General features: G+C 39.8%; 1 long non-coding RNA gene across 9 annotated transcripts in view; it reads left to right on the plus strand.

Moving 5' to 3' along the window:
* LOC118154464 (uncharacterized) overlaps nt 1–23,739 on the plus strand; it is a 924,399-nt gene that overhangs the window by 540,118 nt on the left and 360,542 nt on the right. For all 9 annotated transcript variants that reach the window (XR_013536616.1, XR_013536615.1, XR_013536618.1 and 6 more), the window contains 2 exons: nt 15,905–16,056; nt 18,097–18,188. This is a non-coding gene — a long non-coding RNA (uncharacterized LOC118154464). The remainder of the gene's footprint in view (nt 1–15,904; nt 16,057–18,096; nt 18,189–23,739) is intronic.

Below are 23,739 nucleotides of genomic sequence, written 5' to 3' on the forward strand. Positions count from 1 at the left end.
TTGCTCTCCTGACCTTTTGATTTGCCCTCCTCAGCCTCCCAAAGTACTGAGATTATAGACATGAGCCACCATACCACCATAAAATATATTTTATATTATACATTATGTATCATACTAATTCAACATATGATAATATTATATAATACATTTGCCATATAATTTTATCATATATTATACTCCATTACAATATATTATGTAATAGTATACATACTGTATAGTACATGATATACACATATATACACACACATACACACACTGAGGACTAAATCTATTCCATGAACTGGGTATAAAATGTGGCAGGAAAGACTTGTCCTGCTGGACTGAACTTACAACAGAAAAAAGACGATAATGTGCTAATGGTTATGATCAAAAGACATACAGGTTGCAAATGAGCACATAATGGTGGGGATACTTGTTGCGAGACAAACAGCTTTTGACAATCTAATTATTTCTATTAGTGTCTCTTCACCAAGGTAGAATGTCAATTTATTAGAACACTCCATTCCCCCAGTATTTTGGATAATCGAGCTACTACTGGTACAACCACAAAAATGAGAAATGGTCAAGATATTGCTCAAGGCAGTTAGTATTGATTGCGTACAGCGTGGTAAAGTTGAAAGGGTAGTTGCTACAGTCAGCCACGCTTGGGTTAGAATCCTCTCTCTACCACTCCCAAGTTGGGTGACTTAACTATGATATTTGAGTAACCCTTAAGTTTTCTGAAACTCAGTTACTATCTCGTCAAAGCGGGGAGAGTGCTTCTTTCATAGAACTTGTGGGTGTTTAAGGACCCCTCACCTACTCCCACCTGCCCACCTCTGCCCCACATCATTCACTTCTTACCCAGAGCTTCGTTGTCCCTGACAGGTGTGCACAGGGGAAGAGCATCTGGAGAAGTGCTCAGGGTCCTGGTCCCTGGATTTTTTTAGTGCTGAGTAACACACCATAGATGTGAGCCACATCGGTGACCAGCTATTCTTCCCGTAGATTCTCCACAAAAGGACTGAACTCTAGATGCAACAGAACACAGGGCTTGCTGGAATTGGCTGTTCATTACTGGGAGCTCCTCTGCCCTGCCTACCTTTAAGTTCACTCGGTTGGATCAGCTCAACTCTCTTGGGGCAGCAGACTTTGGGGACACTTCATTGACCATTCTGGGATCAATTCTCCTTCCAATTGTGTGCCCAAAGTCAGTTCAGAATTCCCTGTCTAACCTCCAAGTCCTACTTCTGTCTTCAGAAAATAATCCGCTGCCTTGAGGAAACACATGCTGATTGGTAGAGTTTGGAGGATGCTGCATCAAATTGAATTCGAGTTATTTTTGTATTTAGAGACTCCCCCAGGCTTTGATTGGAAAGACTGAACTCAAAACAGTCACCAAGGGGAGACATACGGACTATCACATTTCTCTTCTGAATCTAGAATCTAAAAAGCCTCACTGGAGAAGTTTTGCAGCAACCGAAGCCACCATCTCCCCATCTCTGGATCACCAAACTAGCAGGAAAGAGAAGGCTGTGAATTTATAAACTCCTTCCATGCATGGGCAGAGACACATATTTAATAGGAAATTTATTTGTTAGGCACTGTTCAAAACTATTTAAAAATCAACTTTCATTTACAAAAATGCTATCTAGTGTCACTGCAGCTTAGATTTAACGCTTTTGCCCTTCAAACTTAATAATAGCAAAATCCACCAAGGAAAATGCCTTCTTCATTCCCTCCAACATTCATATTCAGGCAAGTGCCAAGGGCCAGCACTTTTCATATTAAGGTAATCCACATTTGTTCATATCTGCTGCATCCAAGGAAAACGAACCTGCATCCTTGATGAATAAATTGTATTTCTCTGCAAGAGGAAAGACATATGGTAAGGCAGTTAAATGTCAGGAAAAATCACATTCAAAAGCTCATCTGAAGGAAGAAGGATGCCACGAGATGTGACATTCTTAACTTCATTGCTACCCAATAATTGTTAATTAGATTAATTATTGTCCTGTATGCTGGGCTGAAAACCTCATTTTCATGCAATAAGGTGTGAGGTCAGCTGCTTTGACTGCCTGGGACTGATCTTGGGGTTTCAGAAGCAGCTGCAGGAGGAAGGATAGCCATAATATTTCGGCAGTCACAGCAGAAATAGAGAAAATAAAGTCTCAAAAGCCTTCAAGTGTCTGTGCTTGCTTCACAAACCCACTTGTCGATTAAATTAAAGCATTCCTCCCAGTGCAGTTCTCCCATCTTCAAACGCATCTCAATAAACTGTTTGAGATCTTAGCCCTTCTAAGAAATGAATCATATTTTCTCTGTCGTACTTGATTGCTGTTGACTACTAATTCACCCTGTATTGATCTCAAGTCCGTATTTCTTACTGTTACGATGGGGAATTATCTCATGCTATTAAAATGCTGCCAAGTTGCAGAAGCCTTTACAATTGCTGTACCAGAGGCCAAGTTCATCCTCCTGAAGCATGGCAGGACTGAGCATTTAGATGCAACTTTTTGCCCCACAATTTCTTGTGCCTTATTTGGTATATGTATCAAGAGGCCCTATTATTTGTGAGAGAGAGAAGAAACATGGTGCTTATGTAGGAGTAAAAGCAGATTTAGAGGGAGATGACATCTTTGTGAAGAAGCTTGCCAATTTGCCATATTCGAATACTTCTCTCTTGTCCTGAAAACTCCAAAAAGAACCTTGTAAAAAAAGGCTCCTTGGCTCTGAGATATTTTTTACTTTGTCTAAAGTGCAGACAGTATGAAAAGGGGAAGAGTTGAAAATATCATGCTTTCCTGATTATAAATATAATATACATTCATTACAAAGAATGCTACAACTTAGAGAAGCAGAAATAAGAAAATCAAGCTGATCCCCTACCTCACTTCCCAGGGGTAGCGCTTCCCGACCTCTGTATTTTGGAAGAAATAGCATACAGTGTTCAAGAGCACAGACTCTGACCCTCGATACCTGGAGCATTAATTGGAGACTAGTATTTACTAGCTGGGTGACCCTGGGCAGTTTGCTCATCTGTATCCCAGGGATAGTAGTGATAACTTTAAGGGAGTCTTATAAGGAACAAATAAGGTGATCCATTCAGAGAGCGCACCCTGATGCCCAGCACATAATAAGTATTTGATATATGCAGCTGTCACCACTTGATTTTTGTGTTAGGATTTCCTCCCTCCCCACACAGGCATGGCAATGCTTATGTGTGGCAGAGTTTCTCAGGCACTGGTTGCCATGTCAAAAAAAAATGTTGATCAGACATTTTATCCTATTTCATATATTGAACACCTGAATTTAATGTACTTGTTATATAACTTTACTTTATTGAATCATGGTAATTTATATTGTTGCATAAATCATAAGCCTGAATAGGAAATGAAGGTCCATTTTTCCCCCAGGCAGCTGAGAGAGTGATTCAACTTGCAGCTCTCGGAAATGCAGCCAGATGCCTTATGGGATGGTAGAGCGCCAAGTTGGCTCTGGGCACGAGGCTCATATTGGGAAGGGAAATGAAAGCTAACCTTACCTGTTACCTTTCCCAGCAAGAAAAGTGTAGAGGCAAAGAAAGGAGGGTGAGGAAAGAGCTCCCAGACCCATTACCCACCACCTGAACGTTAACAGAGGTCTTATTGAAAGCACCACCTCCCTGGCATTTGAACCCATGACCTATGAAACACGAAGCAGCTTTGCTGCCCAAGGTTCCAGAAAAGCTTTTGTCCTGGTGGGTGAAATCGAATTGACTAGAACTGGCTTCTGGCCAAAACCCTAGGGAGAATCGTTGCTGTTTCTCTGAGGTGGGAGGAATTGATAGGAGGAAGTGTCCAAGTTGCTGTAATGACTGTCTTTTTAAGGAACGACCTTGCTAGGGAGACTGCAATTACCTGGGTTGAAATATAGCCAAGACCTAATATCTCTGCTTTTGTAAGATGTGCTAAGGCATTGTTAATGACCTAGGGTGAGGACCTAGGTTTGCCAGAAAGAAGAGACTGAAAGAAGAGAGGGTGTTAGGCTGAAAGGAAGCAGGCTTGGCTTTTCCAGCCTTCTCATCAGGCATCAATTCAGACCTGGCTCAGAGGGAGGAGCAATAGCACTCAGATCGACTTCGTATATCGACTCCTTTTGAAGCTATTCATTGGCGTTGCTGTTGAGTTGGTGGGGGTGGGCGGGCTTGTTTAATGGCATGGGGGAATAAAACCAAGTTGTCTGCAAGAAGGCTATTCTGTCCTGCTGGCACATAGGACTTGGAATGGTTTCCAAGAGTGCTGACCCTATAGGACCAGGGAATTCCCACAGGCTTGAGTCAAATGCTTTTAGAACAGCCAAGCTCCTCTACCCATCCCCAGGACCCAGGTCCCTCCCCATTTTCCTCCCAGCCCATCATTCCCTTGGGCCTTTTCTTGTTTTTCTCACTCTTTCTCTCTTGTATATTTGACCAAATGCTGGTTTTATACACGCTTGGAGATTTTTGCCCAAAACGAAAATATACATTTGTCTTTTTAACACATCTCTACAGTTTAGTTCAGGTTACAAAAAGTATTTGCACCTATCCATCTTCATTCCCACCTCATATATTATCTAAGATGTGAGCAAACGGTGCCATTTCACAGATGAGGAAACTGAGGCCAAAAATATTGAGCAATTTATTGTGAACTCAAAGTCCACAGCAAGTCAGTGATGGAGCTGGGGCATGAAACAGCCTTGACCTAACGTCCCTGCTTTACTTGAATTGACAAGAAAAACAATCAGTAACCTTATCTGTTACCTTTCCACATTGCCTGTGCAAGAGGAATGATGACCCTCTATTGCTATGTCTTTTGGTTTTGTATAGTAGATTAGATTTTTGCTAAAATTAAAGAGTTTCTCCAAATAAATTTCATTGTATATATTTAAAGTTATGTGCTTGTGATATGCAGGAGAGAAACCATGTATCCCTCCAGCAAGGCTGCCCTGAAGCACTGCCTCCCTCTGCCTCTCCGATGCTGACCAGTCACTGGACCCCAGGGCTCCAGTCCTGCTGCATCCCAGCTCCTGGCCCCTCTCCATCTCCCTTGTCCTGGATGAACCAAATTTATTTATTTTTTCCTGACGGCCCTCCCCCATCTGTTCGACTTACCCCATCTCATCAGGATGTCTTTTTGATTTAAGGCCAAGCCTTCTCTCCTAGGTCAAAGGGGGACTCCTGTGGGAGCTGTTGCTGCTTTCTGCATTCCCCTTCCCAGCCAGTGCTGGGGCTGTTTCTTGGGAATGACATGCCTCTCCTCACACCACACCTCGTTTGGTGCCTTTGTTTGCTCGTTTCTTTTCCAAGTCCTGGCAACCGAATAACACCTCAACACAGTTATAAACTTCTACCATGAGTTGTCACTGATGTTTTGCAGGATTGAAACTGCCTGATTTTTTTTTAACCTTCTTCCATGTGAGGCTAAATGTCATCTTCGGAACAGCCCAGGAGAATGTGGCAAGGTTCACAACCCTGCAGGGTTGAGTCCACTCTGGCCAGAGAAGAGACAAACTCTCTGAGCTGTAAAACTGTAGGGGAAACAAAGAGAAGCCAAACCCCCATGGCATGCATTCCTCAGGATCCACTCACTCATTTATTCGATAGATGTTTAGGAAATACTGGCTTCCTAATGGGGCAAGCAGGGAGCTGGGTGACAGAATTATAATTCAGAGTAAGACGTGCTCCTCCTACTATGGAAGAGACACAGAATGAGAGTGGGGCAAGGTGGTTACCATGAGACTGCTGAGAATTGGGTGCCAGGCACACTTCAAAATAAAATGAGAGGCACAGACCCTTCAGCACCTCTCAGAGTGGGAAGCACTTGGCAAACTTGAGCATGGTTAAAATCTGAGCTCAGGAGTCCAGCTAGGGATGGAAAACTTGTGCTCAGGCAGTGGTAAGCATCCGGGAAAGCCCAGGGATGTGAGTGTTAAAGGCATTACCAAAACAGGAGAAAGATGAGGCTGGTGCAGAAGGCAAGAGCTATATCAAAGGTTTGAATGGTACCTTGAGAAACAGGAACCACCTCTGATAGTCCTGACCAGATTTATGCTGTAGGTATCATGGAGGCAGGAAACAGGAGGGCTGCTGTGTCATTCTTCCAGGTGAGTAGAGAGGAGGACCTACACCATTGTGGTGGCAGTGGGGATGGGGCCAGGTAGTTTTTCAGGGGCTAAAGCTACAGGGCTTGGAGCTGATGATGAGTGACAGAGAGGAGAGATTCTAAGGACAAGGAGGAGAGATTCTTGGACAATTTTGGTCCACGACAATTGTTGGATGGTGGATGCTGCATTTGGTGAGATAGGATATGCAGGCATTGGTCTGGCACAGAGGAGAAGGCGGGTTTTATTTTGAATATAAATATTTATTTGACTACTAAGTAGGTATTTGGACAGGTTGACATGAACTTGACAGATAAGTCTGGCCTGAAAATGTCTCCTTGTAAGAAGGGTATTTGATGGTTGGCTGTGAAAATTTTTGATGACCACCTGGAACCCATTCTCATCCCTTGGAGAACAACAGATAGCACCAGGAGGCAAGAACATCAGAAGTCCATTTGCTCCCAGGGTATGGGCAAGGCACGAGTGTGCCGCTGACTTGGGTCTTTTTCTGTCTTCTCTTCCCAGAATCTTGTAAGAAGGCAGGAGACTGGTGAAGAGTGTGGCAGGGACTGCAGCTGACAGGGTTGACCCTCCTGTTGACATCATGGACAATGCAGTCTGGTGTTCACGCAGACTCCCCACACTCAGAGAGCTGTGCTACAAAGTTGCTTTTTCTAAGATGAAGCCTCTTTCCTCAGTAAGGCTCAAGACCTTGTACACAAGACCTCTGTTGTGGAGGAAACAAATTCTTGAAGCTTTGATTCAAGGTCCTTAAGCTGTTAGAAGTCAGAAAGGAGATTAAGGGGAAAGGTATAAAATGGCCACTTCAAATCCGAACCTAAATCCTCAGCAGGAAAACACTCTCTACACAGAAAGAAACAAGTGGGCTATGGAATAAAGTGAGCCATTAAATCTTATACTGAATGTTTCCTCTGTCTTTCTCTTTAGATAGATGAATAGATAGAAACAGACAGATGAATTGATAAATATAAATGGTGGATAGATACAGACATAGACATGCCTGTAACTATTATCTATCATCTATTTATCTTATCTATCTATCAATTATGTATCTAGCATCTATCTAATTCTTGAAGAATAGACACCAGAATATAAATGGGTCACCTTTCCATTCATTCAATGTGCAATGACAGTTTTCTAGTAGCTGGAGACTCAGCAGTAAACACAAAGACAAAATCCTGACCTCTAAGCAGCTTGCAGTCTAGGGAGTAATTTTTCTCCTCCTGTTGTGATTGTTTTCTTCTGTGGCTCAGCTCCTCACTGTGGGACCTCGGGTGGCCTTTTCTGGTATTGGAAGTTCCCCTTCAAGGAACACTACACCCTGAGTGAGCTTTGCTAGGTGCATTGTATGCGAGCTTTGGTAATGGTCTTTTGATTTCTTCTACTAAAATATCCTCCTGATTATAGCACTTTTTATGGATTTCTAATAAGCCCCCCTTCCTAATGGAGGTGAGCTACCAACTCCGACACACATGAATAATCCAATTTTCTTTGAATTGAAAAAAGGAAAAGTACCGTTAGTGAGTTTTCATCATTAATTTGGCTTTTATAAAATATAAAAGCACTTGGTTATTGCAGTCCAAACACACATCAACCTTGCTGTGAGCGACTTAGGCTGTGGAATACAAATCATGCTGACCAAGTACGCAGAATGAAATTGCCCTGTGTTCACATTTTACTAATGCGGAATTCAATTAAAAAAAAAGAATGCACTCTTTACAATCACAGGATACAGGATCCCTGAGAAATAATCATGATTTACCCCTCCTTTAATGGAGAATGTGTAGAGGCCTGGAGGGGCTAGTGACCTGCATTTCCCAGGGCTCAGTCCCCAGAGTCCTAGCCCAGTGTTCTGCTCCCTACGTCGAGGGAGATCTTTCCAGGAAAATCCCAGGTGTGATGTTTCAGGACTGCCGCATCCTCTGCCCAGCTTAGGCCTCAGAATCATGCCTTTTGCAGGGCCTGATAGAGCTGGTGTTCTCCACCCTACCTCTTTCCAAGGCCCAGAATATAGAATATCAGCTCCAGACTGGGAATCTTATCCACCCTGTAAGCCTCCTCTCCCTCTAGATAGTCACCTCCATCTAAAGAATCCAGGGAGTGATGCAATTTCCCAAGAGCACCAAGTGCTAGATAGTATGGGCATTTTACAGATGAAGAGACTGAGGTTCTGGGGGATGAATTGACTTAATGAGGTAAGGATGAGAGACCCCAAGTAAGGGCTCTACCGGTATTACTTAATTTCATTCTTACAGCCATACTGTGAGGCAGTGGGTGCACGAAAGCAAAGCCGGCCTTTTCCGGATGACAGAACTTGGCTATTTGGATGCCTTCGTGTTTCTGCAGACACCAGCCTCAGGGTGCCTATGGACACAATGCAAGGGCAATGATGCAGGCTGGAAGCCCACTGGGGAGAGCTTCCTCACTCTCCCCTCACTTCTCGGAACCACCAACCAAAGACAAAACTCTTGTATTAGTCAGCTCAGCCTGGTAGAAGGAAATGCAGTAAACTGGGTGGTTTAAAAAGCAGTAGTTTTTCTCACAGTTCATTCAGTTTCTGGTGAGGGCTTCCTGCCTTGCTTGTAAGTGGCCACCACCTTCTGATTGTGTCCTCACAAGGGACTTCCTCATTGTTTGCAGAGACAGAGAGAGAGAGAGAGAGAGAGAGAGAGAGAGAGAGAGAGAGAGAGGGAGAGAGGGAGAGAAAGAGAGAGGAGAGAGAGAGAGAACGCTCTGGCGTGCTGTCTTCTTAAAAGGACACTGATCCTATGGTATCAGGGCCTCATCCTTAAAGGCTCCATCTTCAAATCCAGCCACACTAGCAATTAGGGATTCAACATATGGATTTGGAGGAGATACAAACATTCAATTCATAGTAATATTCAAACTACAAAGGCCAAGTAACAGCAGGCTCAGCCGGACTTCCAAGGACCAACTTGTGGCGTCTTGGGCTTCCCCAACTTAGGGGGCTTCCAGATTTGTCTAAATCATCTTTTAAATTTTATTTAATTAAAATGCTGATTTCTATTCAAAGTCACTTCCCAAATATGGTGTAGTCAGTTGTCCAAGATTGGGCTGAGCCCGCCTGCCCCAGGTTGCCCAGTCTTGCTGCACACGGACAGCACACTGGCAATTAGGGATTCCATCCATATGTTGAATTCCTAACTGCCAGTGTGGCTGGATTTGAAGATGGAGACTTTAAGGATGAGGCCCTGATACCATAGGATTAGTGTCCTTATAAGAAGATGACACGCCAGAGCGTTTTCTCTCTCTCTTTGTAAATAATGAGGAAGTCCCTTGTGAGGACACAATGAGAAAGTGGTGGCACATGGACACAATGCACTGCCAACGGCCAGGCTCGGGGTTAAGAGCTCTCTTCCCACGATTGATTGCACAGTGCCTTCGTCATGAGCTTAACGAAGAAAATCAATGCCCTTCCCATATCAGTAATGGGGCTAACCTGTCTCATGGGATTATAATTAACGTTAACTCAAGTTAATGTATGTAAAGTGCTTTGGGTGATGCCTTGCTCATAGTAGGCATTTTATAAGCATGTGCTACTATCTTGGTTGTTTTGTTGTTGTTATTGAACATTAAAGCTGTTTTCCAGTTAAGTTTAATTCCATTTAACTAAAACCAGTAGCCGCTTTGTCAATAGGGTGCCCTGTACTATGTAAAGCACTGGCTGTTTGGTATTGGATAATGGAGACGTGGTCTCTGAACACAAAGTGCCTAAAAGTTATCGAAATAACACGGGAATGTAACAATACTTTTCGGGCAATGGAAGTGCCACACTCACCTTGAAGCTGGCAAGGTGGAATAAAGGGAGCACTGAGCCTGAGGGAAGATCTGGGTTCTAGTCCTGCCCAGCTACCCACCAGCTCTGTCAATGGACAAAGGCCCTCTCTGTCTTCAGTCCTTTCCTTTGTAATAGAAAAACTTAGATACATAACCTTGGAAGCTTCCTCACTCTGCATTCTCTGAGGCAAAGCACTGAAGAGATTATATGTCAATTGACTTCTCTGTCCCAAAATATCTGCTACCACATTATCTTTTGGTTCATCAGCTTCTGTGGAACAAATTTAGATTCATTTTGGGTCTATATGTTGTAAGACAGGGACCCCCAACCTCCAGGCCCTGAACCAGTACCGGTCCATGGCCCATTAGGAACTGGGCCGCACAACAGGAGGTGAACGGTGGGTGAGTGAGCATCACCGCCTTTGCTCTGCCTCCTATCCGATCAGTAGCAACATTAGATTCTCATAGGAGCACGAACCCTATCGTGAACTGCACATGTGAGGGATCAAGGTTGTGTGCTCCTTATGAGGATCTAACTCATGCTTGATGATCTGAGGTGGAAGAGTTTCATCTCTAATCCATTCCCTCTCCCAGCCCCCATCCCCAAAACTGGTCCCTGGTGTTGGAGACCACTGCTGTAGGATATACTTGTGAAAAAAAATCAGTTTTCTAGGCTGCTTAGTCATTGATGAACTCCAGCTATCTAGATGCCTGGCCACTTTTACAGTTTTTGCTCTGGTATTTACCATCATGAAAGCAGGACCCAAACGCAGAGCTGCACTCATCATTTGGATGTGCTGGGATCCTTTGCCTGCCCACTCAGTGTCATCCTTTTAAGGATCATGCTGGATGTTCCTCAAGGGATGGCTCATTACCCTTAAGCAATTCCAATCATGAAAAGAACATCTCTCTGCTTCGTTTCTGTGCATTCACACACGTAGGCCATCTGTGAGTGAATATAGGAGAGCTTTCTTCAAGAAGAGGAAGGGCCAAGAGCCACATCAAGAAAGCAATTGAATGAGGAACTTCTAAATGCCAGCCGTTAAATCATCCTGGCAAATTGTTTTTCTGCTTGTTTCTTTTATGGTCCCCAAAGCTTGATGATGGATTGGCATTGGCTGGAAAGAGCTGGAGCTGATGATATTAACCCAGTTGTTAGAGTGATGAAGGGCATCTGTTCTCCACAAATAATGAGTCTCATTCTGAGAGCGTTGGCTCAAGTTTAGATGAGGAGCTCCTTGGTTGAGAGGTCCTTGCTATACTACCCCATAAATGAAATTGGCTACTATAGAGAAAATGTTGCTTATGAACATTTGAGAAACACACCCAAATGTCTTTTCTCACCTCGTGGGTGGGCATATTCACTGAGAAAGCTTTATAATGGTCTTTGAAAATTTATTGAATTCAGGTAAAGCTATGATTTAATAATGTTGATGATGAATTATACGGCACATTACCATTCCTGGGGAGGACTTCATTACATTCTTATAGTGGACAGAAGAAATGGAGTGCAGGAGGTTTTCTTATTTTTCCAAACTCATTCAGTTATAAGTGACAGTGTAAGAGCCACAACTCCTCCTGCCTTGGTCTTCTTTGAAGGCTTTCTACTGGATGCTAAAGCCCTGAGATCTCTTAGGTTCATATCTGCCAGATTCATATCTGTAATCTATATGATTACAAAGTCTTCATATAGTAAATGAAAAATCCTTTAACTCTAGGACCTTGGAAAATTCCAATAAAATTCTTTACAATTGTGCTACCTAGAATCAAATTTTCATGGTTATTTTCCTTTAGTAACATTATAGCCTCCATATATTTTGAAATATAGAAAATTTACCCTTCACTTAAATATTTCCTAGCTTTCCCTTTTCATCATGAATACTGACCAATCTTCTGGAAAAGTCATTTAGTTCAGAACTGCAAGAAAGAGTGGCATTTTTATAGAGTTTCTACTTCAGATCATTCATCTGAGAATTTCATTTGCAGAATCTCCTTTCCAAGGTGATTCTTCAGTGACCATCACACTAACATCCCCCTAATATTAATTTAATTTTAAAATTTATGTTTCCGGGTTTATCGTTTCTTCACAAATAACATCATTTTATACATCAGATGAATAGAAGTAGGAGTGTATCACAAAATGCACTTGACAGATTGCTTAGTTATTGATATTTAAAACAAGTGAACATAGTTGGGTCAAAGCAAACCTCAATGAAAAAGTGAAATCAGTTTATACTTTTTGCATTTAAGCTTTTTCTTCATGTTGGTGCTCCAGAGATATTTATTATTTTATTTATTTATTTTTGAGATGGAGTCTCTCTCTGACACCCATGCTGGTATGCAATGGCGAGATCTCTGTTCACTGCAGCCTCTACCTCCCAGGTTCAAGTGATTCTCCTGCTTCAGCCTCCAGAATAGCTGGGACTGCATGCGTGAGCCACCAGACCTGGCTAATTTTTGTATTTTTAGTAGAGACAGGGTTTCGCCCTGTTGTCCATGCTGGTCTCAACTCCTGACCTCAGGGGATCCACCTGCCTTGGCCTCACAAAGTGCTGGGATTACAGGTATGAGCTACTGCTCCTGGCCTACAGAGATGTTTAGTTTTTCTTAGGTGGAAGTTGGATCTCTGTGGGATGGAGATCTTCACTTACTATGTGAATGGAGAAAACAACCAGTACCATCAGCCATTATTATAAAACCTTGCCTAACTTAGTAAACTTCATATGCTGAGTCATTTGCTACCATAAATCAAGTTAACCTTGTGTGATATGCACAGCATCTCATACGATCCTAAGCATTGTACCCCATCCATAAAAATATACCATTTCTTTTTTTTTAAGAATCGCCATATAGCAAGCAATAATTTTTCCTTCTTAGTTGGCTTATATACTGGCAAGAATCAAGACTTCCTTGTCTTTGCATCTCACCAGAACCTAGCATGGGCATTGAGCACAGTTAGGCTCCATAAACATAGAATGAATGCATGTTGATTGACTGGTTCCAGAGAAAAGAATAATTGGGAAATATGGGGAAATGGCTTTTCTGTGCTATTGCATGGTGTATTGAGATCCTGACTTTTATATTCTGAATGTGTGTGTTCTCCAAAATTTGTATATTGACATCTGTCACCAAAGTGACGATATTAGGAGGTGGAGGCTTGGAAGGTGATTGGGACATGGGAGTGGAGCTCTCATGAATGGGATTAGTGCCCTAATAACAGAGGCCTAACAGGGCTCATTTGCCCCTTCCACTGTGTGAGGATATGGGGGAAGACAGCTGTCTATGAATGAGGATGCAAGTCCTCAGCAGACTGAATCTGCCAATGCCTTGATTATAGACTTCCAGCTTCCAGAACTGACAGGAATATAATTCTTTTGTCTATAATCCCTCCAGCTTACAGTATTTTGTTATAGCAGCCCCCATGAGCTAAGTTATTGACTCAAACACAGAAGTAAAGGCCAAAATGGTCACAGGGCCACAGGAGAAGCAGAATTTAAAAATCTCCTCTCCCATATATTGTGGGGTTTTTCAGCAATGAATCTTTGGTCTCTTGTTCTTTCAGGCATTTGAAAGTAGAGTATTAAAGGTTCTATTTATTTCAAAATAATCAGCCTATGATGAAACCATTTGGAAAGTTATTAGAACGGTAACTTGAGCCTGATAGTTGCTTTTTGGGACTTCCTGGCTGCAATTCTCTGCTTTATCCCAGCATAAGAACAACTCCTAGAGCTGTACCCCAGGGTTGGCTACATGTTGTTTAGTTTTTAGTGATGTTGGTGGATAAATAGTGAACTGGAAATAAAAACATTTTTGTACTGGAGTTTTAAAACTGATTTGTAGATTATCAGTTATCGATCTCTGGATTAGGGACTACTCAGTCCTACATGAAGACTTTAGATTTTTTAAGCACTTCCTGAGTGTCAGGCTACCCAAAAAATTCCTCAAGGATCTAGAAATAGAAATTCCGTTTGACCCAGCAATCCCATTACTGGGTATATACCCAAAGGACCATAAATCGTTCTATTATAAAGACACATGCACACACATGTTCATTGTGGCACTGTTTACAATAGCAAAGACCTGGAACCAACCCAAATGCCCATCAATGATAGACTGGACAAAGAAAATGTGGCACTTATACACCATGGAATACTATGCAGCTATTAAAAAAATGAGTTTGTATCCTTTGTAGGGACATGGATGACCCTGGAAACCATCATTCTCAGCAAACTGACACAAGAACAGAAAATCAAACACTGCTCACTCCTAGGCGGGTGTTGAACAATTAGAACACGTGGCCACAGAGACGGGAGCATCACACACTGGGTTCCGTTGCCGGGGGCTAGAGGAGGGATAGTGGGAGGGAGGTTGGGGTGGGATAATATGGGGAGAACTGTCAGGTGTAGGTGATGGGGGGGATGGAGGCCGCAAACCACCTTGCCATGAATGTACCTATGCAACAATCTTGCATGATCTGCACATGTACCCCAGAATCTAAAGTACAATTAAAAGAAAAAGAAAATTGGCTACAAATACAATATAGCAATCTCCCAGCATGCCAGCTGTTTCCTCTGATCTAAGGGTCTTTGGAGGAGACCAATTAAAGCATCATTGACTTATTCATATTTCTGCTAAAAACAAATTTCCATTCTTTCTTTTGCCACATATAAGGTTTCATGCATACACATAAACAATAAGAAACAATGAACTCAGTGTTGTGTGTAGCCTTGATATGTAGTCATTGCACCTGGGCCATTGGAGACAGGATTGCGAAGGACTTTGTTAATTGCACACTGAGACAGATGCCCTTGCTCTGAGGATGGTTTTAGGATAAGTCTGAAACAAACAGTCCCTTCACCTCTTGTTATGACTCACGATGTACATGTGCACTGAAATTATTTCCTCTCGTAGATCTACAGTGCTGACTGTACATGGAAACGTAGCCTGAAGCTTGGGAGGAAAAATAAAAAATTTAGGACATCTTCCTCTATGTATAGCATACCCCAAAATATATTTTCACTCTTTAGAGTTACATGTGGCAATATTTTTACGTTCACGGAGAAAAAAGCAGCTCATTTCTGGAAGTCTGATTTTTTTAAATTCCTGCTTAGAAGCTGTTTTGATGTTTATAAATATCTCTAAACAAGTAGCTCAATGTTAATCTTTTGTGAATAGCAATTGTTTGAGAAAAGCAAAGGGAAATGTTCAAAGCCCAGGTAGTTTTGCTTCCTGGAAATGGGTGATTTGCCTAAAGAATGTATTTCAGAAGTTGCAAAAACAAGCCCATTTCATCTCAGTTTCTATCCCACGTGCAAGTCATATTAATATTTATGGATGAGTTACAGACTTAGAGAAAGAGAGGCAGGGGGCTTTGGTGATGGAGAAACAGAGTGGCCCACATTCTGTAAGAACAGAAAGTGGGTTCTTTACGGACAACTGATTTTATTCTCAGCTTTAAGGCTTTCATCACCAACAAAAAGGGTTTACAAATTAATGGAGCTTTCTCTGTCACTGGTAAATGAAGCCCTACAGACAACATCTGATGGTTATGTAAAACCACAGTTCACTTATTATCAGCAATAGAAGAATTTATCATGCTTGGGTCATTTGTTAACTTACATCTCTTTTCCATATCACCCCAAAATCAAAGTGTGGAGAAACAGGATTGATAAACATTGGAAGCATTTTTTTTTTTTTGAGGACACAACTCATGCTCTCTAATAACATTTCCTTATTTAGCAAGTATCAGTTCTATTGGTAATGCTGAAGTGTCATTTTCTTAAGCCTGTTGGAGTCATTGGAGCACATCAAGGAGAACAAACAAAACTCATGGTCAAGAGGCAAGAAGGATACAGGTGCTGATGGCCAGACAGAGAGAAAAGCTTGCCAGGAATATAAACCTTTCTGTTCTAAAGTAGGAATACTGTGTCTGTGCTTGCTTTCTCTGTTCTGAAAATCTATTCTCTCCATCACAATTAAATCTCAGATCTGGCCTACCAGTGAACATTGGGCATGGAGTAAACTCACTTTTGTACTGGGCCCTACAGTATACACAGTACCTCGGCATAGAACTCCATCTGATCTTCACAAAGCAGCTGTTGGTGTGTCAGACCTACAGAAGAACCGAAGCCCTGAAAGGTAAAATGATGCCTCTAGAGATATGCACCCAGCCAGTTGCAGTTCTTCAGTTCCTGTGAAAGCCAATTTGCTCCTATTTTTTTCTAAGATATAACATTTCACTGAATTGAAGGGGAAGGGGAGAAGAGAGTTGAGTTTTTTGCCCAGCTGCACCACTTTGCCACCATCTGGCTTTTCATGCATCTATTATCATATCCAGTTTGGGGAAATTAGTATTTATAAAATAGCCCCAACTGACCCACTGGACCAAGTTATGTTGCTTCTCCACAAGTATGCAAATGTGTTATGTCCTACAGGGTCAGGATAGAGTTCAAGGCTTAAAGTTCAGGGGATTAGACATATGGTACCAAAATATCCCTCAATTATGGGCTAAACATGTTATGCATCTTTTAAAAAATATATCTTCACTTTTCATGGCCTCTTTAGTAGTGAACAGCTCTGTGATTAAAAACAAGAGTCCCACAAGTTTATTATCTGTGGTGTGAGTAGTATTTTAAAAAATTGTTATGTATTAGGAAAGCAATTGATTTTCATTGTAGGTAATTTTTATATATATATATATATATATATTTATACATAAACATTTTTTTGAGATGGAGTTTCACTCTTGTTGCCCAGGCTGGAGTGCAACGGTGAGATCTAGGCTCACCACAATCTCTGCCTCCAGGTTCAAGTGATTCTCCTGCCTCAGCCTCCCAAGTCGCCGGGATTACAGGCATGCACCACCATGCCTGGCTAATTTTATATTTTTAGAAGAGACGAGGTTTCTCCATGTTGATTATGCTGGTCTCGAACTCCTGACCTCAGGTGATACTCCTGCCTCTGCCTTCTGCCTCCCAAAGTGCTGGGATTGCAGGCACAAGCAACCGTGCCCAGCCTATATTCTTTAAAAATTGAAAATAAGGAAATAATTTACCTACAATGTTACATTACAATTTCAGCTTATTTGCTTTGAATTTTTATTTGATCTGTTTATATCCTATCCATAACTTTAACATATCATGTCATGTTATGAAATGTCACATAACTGAAATAATTATAAAATGTAATAATTATTTTATATATTAATTTTATCGCTCTCTTTTTTTTTTATTTGAGACTGAGTCTCACCATGTTGCCCAGGCTGGAGTGCAGTAGTGCAATCTCTGCTAACTGCCACCTCCACCTCCTGGGTTCAAGTGATTCTCTTTCCTCAGCATCCTGAGTAGCTGGGATTACAGGCATGAGCCACTATGCTGGCTAATTTTTGAATTTTTAGTAGAGATGGGGTTTCACCATGTTAGCCAGGCTGGTCTTGAACTCTTGACCTCAGGTAATCCACCTGCTTTGGCCTCCCAAAGTGCTGGTATTACAGGTGTGAGCCACTGCGCCCGGCAATTCTTGAGCTATTTAGGCAGGATTATTAAGGAGCAGTAGACATACAATAAATAGCACATATTTAAAGTGTATGACTTTGTTAAGCTTTGACCTACATGTACACTTGTGAAACCCTCAGCACAATGCAGATAATACACATATTCATCACTCCCAAAAAGACTGCTCATACTTCCTTGTAATCCCTTCCTTCTTGCCTTTCTCCAACTTCCATCCCCCATGCAAACACTAATTTATTTTCTGTTAATATAAATTATTTTCTATTCTCTAGAACTCTATATTAATATACTTTCTATTAATATACATTACTTTATATTCTCTAGAACTTTATATAAATGGCATAGTTCTTTGCTTTGCCTCACTTACTCAGCATATTTAATTTTTATTCATTGATATTATGTCTCTCAATTGTTCATTCCTTTGTAGTAGTGAGTAAGTAGTCTATTTTGTGGAGGTACCAAAGTTTGTTTATTTATCTGTTGATGGACATTTGAGTTGTTTCCAGGTTTGGATATTACTACAAGTCTTTGTATAAACTTTAGTTTATCTCAGGGAAGTACCAAAGAATAGAATTAATGGATCATATGATAGATTGTTGCTTAACATTTTAAGAAACTGCCACACTGTTTTTCCAAAGTGATTCTACTATTTTCCATTTCTCACCAGAATTATATGAGAGTTCTCATCCTCTGCCTCATGCCTGTCTCCTGCCAACACTTGAAGGGCCAGTCTTTTACATGGAAGGTCTGGTGTAACAGGTGTGTAAGTGGTTTCTTACTGTAGTTCTAATTAGCATTTATCTAATGACTACTCATGTTAGGAAACTATTTTTGTCTTATCCGTCATCTGTATTCTTATGAAAATTTTAGTAGTTTCCTTATTATCACGTTTTGAAAGGTCTTTATGTATTCTGTTTTAAAACCTTTATCAGATATGTGATTTACAGATATATTCTCCTTATATGTGGCTTGCCTTTTCATTTTCTCAACTGCAGCTTTCAAAGAGAGTGCACTATTAATTTTGATGAAGTTAAAAATATGAAAAATTTGTTCTATGGATTATTTTTGAGTGTCATGTCAACGAAATCTTTGCTCAATCTAAAACCACAAAGACTTTTTCCTGTTTTTTTTCTAGGCATTTAAAAATTTTATATTAGGTTCAGGGGTACATGTTCAGGTTTGTTACATAGCTGAATCGCATGTCATAGGGATTTGATGTACAGATTATTTCACCACCCAGGTAATAAGCATAGTACCTGATAGGTGGCCTTTTGATCTTCACCCTCCTCCTACACTTCACCCTCAAGTAGACCTTGGTGGCTGTTGTTCCCTTCTTTGTGTCCATATGTACTCAGTGTTTAGCTCCCACTTATAAGTGAGACTATGCAATATTTGGTTTTCTGTTCTTGTGTTATTAACTTAAGATAATGACTTCCAACTTTATCCATGTTGCTGCAAAGAATATCATCATGTTCTTTTCTATGGCTGCATAGTGTCTCCATGGCTTATATGTATGACATTTTTTTTTTCAGTCGACCACTGATGGAGATTGAGGTTGATTCCATGACCTTGCTATTGTCAATAGTGCTTCAGTGAACATTTGCATGCATGTTTGGGTATATAACCAGTGTGATGGCTTGAATGATAATTCTGTTTTTAGTTCTTTGAGGAATCATCACAGTGCTTTCCACAGTGCCTGAATTAATTTACATTCCCACCAGCAGTCTATAAGCATTCCCTTTTCTCTGCAACCTCACCAGCATCTGTTATTTTTTGGCTTTTAAATAATGATCATTATAACTCATGTGAAATGGGATACCATTATGGTTTTGATTTGCATTTATCTTATTATGAATGATGTTTAACATTTTGTATGTTTCTTGGCCATGCGTATGTCCTCTTTTGAAAGTGTCTGTTCATAATTGCCCACTTTTCAATGTGGTTGTTTTTTGCTTCCAATTAGTTTACGCTCCTTATAGGTGCTGGATATAAGACCTTTTTCAGATGCATAGTTTGCAGATATTTTCTCCCATTCTGTAGGTTGTCTATTCACTCTGTCGATGCTTTATATTTTGCTGTGCAGAAGCCCTTTAGGTTAATTAGATCTCATTTGTCAATTTTTGTTTTCGTTGCAGTTGCTTTTGGTGTCTTTGTCATGAAATCATTGCCAGGGCCTATGTCCAGAATGATATTTCCTAGATTATCTTTCAGGATTTTCATAGTTTTAGGTTTTACATTTAAGTCTTTAATCCACCTTGAGTTGATTTTTGTATATGATGTAAGGAAGGAATCTAGTTTCAATCTTCTTCAAATGGCTAGCCAGTTATCCCAGCACCCTTTCCCCACTGCTTGTTTTTGTTGACATTGTTGTCTAAGATCAGATGATTGCTGGTGTGTGGTGTTATTCCCAGGGCTTTCAGTTCTGTTCCATTGATCTGTTTTTGAAGTAGTACCATGCTGTTTGGTTACTGTAGCCTTGTAGTATAATTGTAAGTTGGATATTGTGATGCCTCTGACTTTGTTCTTTTTGCATAGGATTGCTTTAGCTATTTGGGCTTTTTTTTGGTTCCATATAAATTTTAAAACAGTTTTTTCTAATTCCATGAAGAATGTCATTGGTAGTTTGAGAGAAATAGCATTGAATCTGTAAATTGCTTTGGACAGTATGGCAATTATAACAATTTTGGTTTTTTCTATTTATGAGCATGGAATGTTTAACCCTTTGTTTGTGTCATCTCTGATTTCTTTGAGCAGTGTTTTGTAATTGTCATTGCAAAGATCTTTCACCTTCCTAGCTAGATGTACTCCTAGATATTTTATTCTTTTTGTGGTTATTGTAAATGAGAGTGCATTCTTGATTGACTCTCAGCTTGGATGTTGTTGGTGGACAGAAATGATGTTCAATTTTATTGGAAGCCTTTTCTGCATCTATTGAGATGATTATGTGGTTTTTCATTTCAGTTCTGTTTATGTGATGAATCACATTGACTGACTTGCATATGTTGAGCCAATCTTGCATCCCAGGGATAAAGCTTACTTGATCATGGTGGATTAGCTGTTTGATCTGCTGCTGGATTTGGTTTGCTAGTATTTTGTGGAAGATGTTTGCATTTATGTTCATCCGGAATATTGGCTTGAAGTTTTCTGTTTCCTGCTGTGACTCTGCCATGTTTTGGTATTAGGAAGATGCTGGCCTCATATAACAAGTTAGGGAGGAATCCCTCTTCTTTATTTTTTGGGACTATTTTCAGTAGGAATGATATCCACTCTTCTTTGTACATCTGGTAGAATTGGGCTCTGAATCAGTCTAGTCCTGGGCTTTTTCTGGTTGGTAAGCTTTTTACTATTGATTCAATTTTGGAACTCCTTATTGGTCTGTTTAGAGATTCAGTTTCTTCCTGGTTCTATCTTGGGAAGTTGTTATGTTTCCAGGAATGCATCAATTTTGTCTAGTTTTTCTAGCTAATGAGAGGGTTTTGTGTGTGTCTGTTTGTGTGTGCGTGCGCACACATGCATTTGTGTATTCCTGTGGGGTCAGTGGTAATGTCCCCTTTGTCATTTCTTATTGTGTGTTTTTGAATTGTCTATTTTTCTTTACTAGTCTATCTAGTGATCAATCAACCTTACTTATTGTTTTAAAAAATCTACTGCTGGATTCATTGATCTTGTGTATGGTTTTTCATGTTCTATTTCCTTCAATTCAGCTCTGATTTTGGCAATTTCTTGTCTTCTGCTAGCTTTCAAGTTGGTTTGTGCCTGTTTCTCTAGTTCCTCTATATGTGATGTTAGGTTGTTAATTTCAGACCTTTCATACTTTTTGATGTGGGCATTTAGTGCTATAAAATTCCCTCTTGACACTGCTTTAGCTGTATCCTACAGACTCTGGTATTTTTGTTCTCATTAGTTTGAAATAACTTCTTGATTTCTGTCTTAATCTTATTGTTTAGCCAAAAGTCATTCAAAAGCAGGTTGCTTACTTTCCATGTAATTGTATGATTTCTGTTTTTATCATGCTGTGGTCTATGACTGTGGTTGCTAATACTTTTCTTTAATTTGCTGAAGACTGTTTTATGGCTGATTATGTGGTCAGTTTTAGAGTATGTGCTGTGTATAAACAAGAACAATGTATATTTTGTTGTCTTTGGGTGGAGCATTCTGTATATGTCTATTAAGTTTATTGCTCAAGTGTAAAATTCATGTCCTGAATATCTTTATTATTTTTTTCCACCTCAATGATCTGTGTATTTCTGTCAGTGGAGGTGTTGAAGTCTTCCACTATTATTGTGTGGTTATCTTTTCCTAAGCATTTTATGGTTAAGTTTAATTTCTATGGTCTATTACGAGTTAATAATACAAGGTACAAGATAGATCAAAATTTATTTATTTATTTGCACAAGGACATTCAATTGTGCTAGCACAATTTTTTGAAAAGCCTATCCTATTTCTGATTAATTGTCTTTATACATTTGTTAAAAATATTAGTTGGTTATATGTGTTTGTATATATTTTTGAATATTCTATACCATGCCTGACTTGCCTATCCTAATACCAATACCATAGTATCTTCATTACTGTAACTTCATACTAAGATCTTAAATCAGGTAATGTTAGTCCAACTTTATTCTTTTTCAGAGTTGTTTTGAATATTCTATGTTGCATTTTTATAAACATTTTGGAATCAGCTTGTCAGCTTTTAAAAAGGTTTCCTGAATGTTTAATTGGGATTGTCATACATAAAATGTCATTTCATCATGTAAAGCTATGAAATCATCAGCATGACAGAACATTCCTAAGTGAGTATGTACCTAGTAAGAGATCATTAAAATACATGAAAAAATGTTGATATAAGTCCAAAGACAAATAAACAAGTTTATACCAATGGTCAGAGATTTCAGTACCCTCCCTCAATAGTTTACAGAACAAGTACATAGTGCATCAGTAATAATATAGAATATCTAAGTAGCACAATCAACCAAATAGAACTCATTCGTATTTATAGAACACTCCACTCAGAACAGCAAAATACACATTCTTTTCAAGCACATATGGAATAATTATCAAGATAAACAATACTCTGCATTCCTTAGATATCTTGCTTGGTTATAGGGTATAATCCTTTCTTACATTGTTGAATTTCATTTGCTAGAAATTTGCTGAGTATTTTTGCGTCTGTATTCACAAAGGATATTGGTCTTCTGTTGTCTTTGTCTGGTTTTAGCACCAGTTCAACATCAGTCTCACAGAATAGATTAGAAAGTATTCCCTCCTCTTCTATTTACTGTGTAAGTCTGTGAAGAATTGGTATAAATTCTTATCAAAGGTTTCTTTAAATTCACTAGTGAACCCATCTGATTCTTCTAGGCTTTTACTTTCTGAAAATTTTTTTAATTACTAACTTGATATTTAACTTGTTATATATAAATTTATATTTCTTTTTCTTGAGTCAGTGATAGCAGTTGGTGGCACTTTGACACTTCATCTAGGTTATCTAATCTGTTGATATGTGGTTGTTCATATTATTTCCTTATAATTCCTCCTATTTTGGTAAGGTTGGTAGTTATGCCCCCTCTTATTCTAGATTTTAGCAATTTCAGTCTTTTGTTGTTTTTTGATCGATCTAGCTAAATATTTATTAATAGTGTTCTTTCAGAAGAACTGATTTTTTGTGATCATTGACTTTATATGAGTGTTTATATAGTGTTTATCTATCTTCTCTTTCATTTCTCTCCATTCTAATCTTAATTATTTTTTTCTTCTGTTTGTTTTGGGTTTAGTTTGCTCTCCACTTCCCTGCCCCTGCTCAATTTCTTAAGGTAGAATTTTAGGTTATTCATTTGAGATATTTCTTTTTTAAAAAAAATATTGGTCTTTCTTTCTAAACAGTGCTCTAGCTGTACTCATAAGTGTTGGTGGGTCGTGTATTCATTTTATTCATCTAAAATTATCTTCCAGTTTTCTTTGAGATTTTCTGTGTAATCAATTGGTTATTTAGGCATGTGTTATTTAATATCCACATATTTGAGAATTTCTAGCATTCTCTTTGTTACTGATTTCTAATTTATTCTATTTGATTGGGGAATATACTTTATATAATTAAAAGTATTTTTTTATTTAATTTGATTTAAAGTTCTGGGACATGTACAGGATGTGCAGGTTTGTTGCATAGGTAAACCATGCAACATGGTGCCATGTGCCATGGAGGTTTGCTGCACCTATCAACCCATCACCTAAATATTAAGCCCCATAGGCATCAGCTGTTTATCCTGATGCTCTCCCTCCCCCTATTCCTTCCATAGGCCTCAGTGTGTGT

Source organism: Callithrix jacchus, chromosome 6 (genome assembly GCF_049354715.1).
Source record: "Callithrix jacchus isolate 240 chromosome 6, calJac240_pri, whole genome shotgun sequence".
Lineage (NCBI taxonomy): Eukaryota > Metazoa > Chordata > Mammalia > Primates > Cebidae > Callithrix > Callithrix jacchus.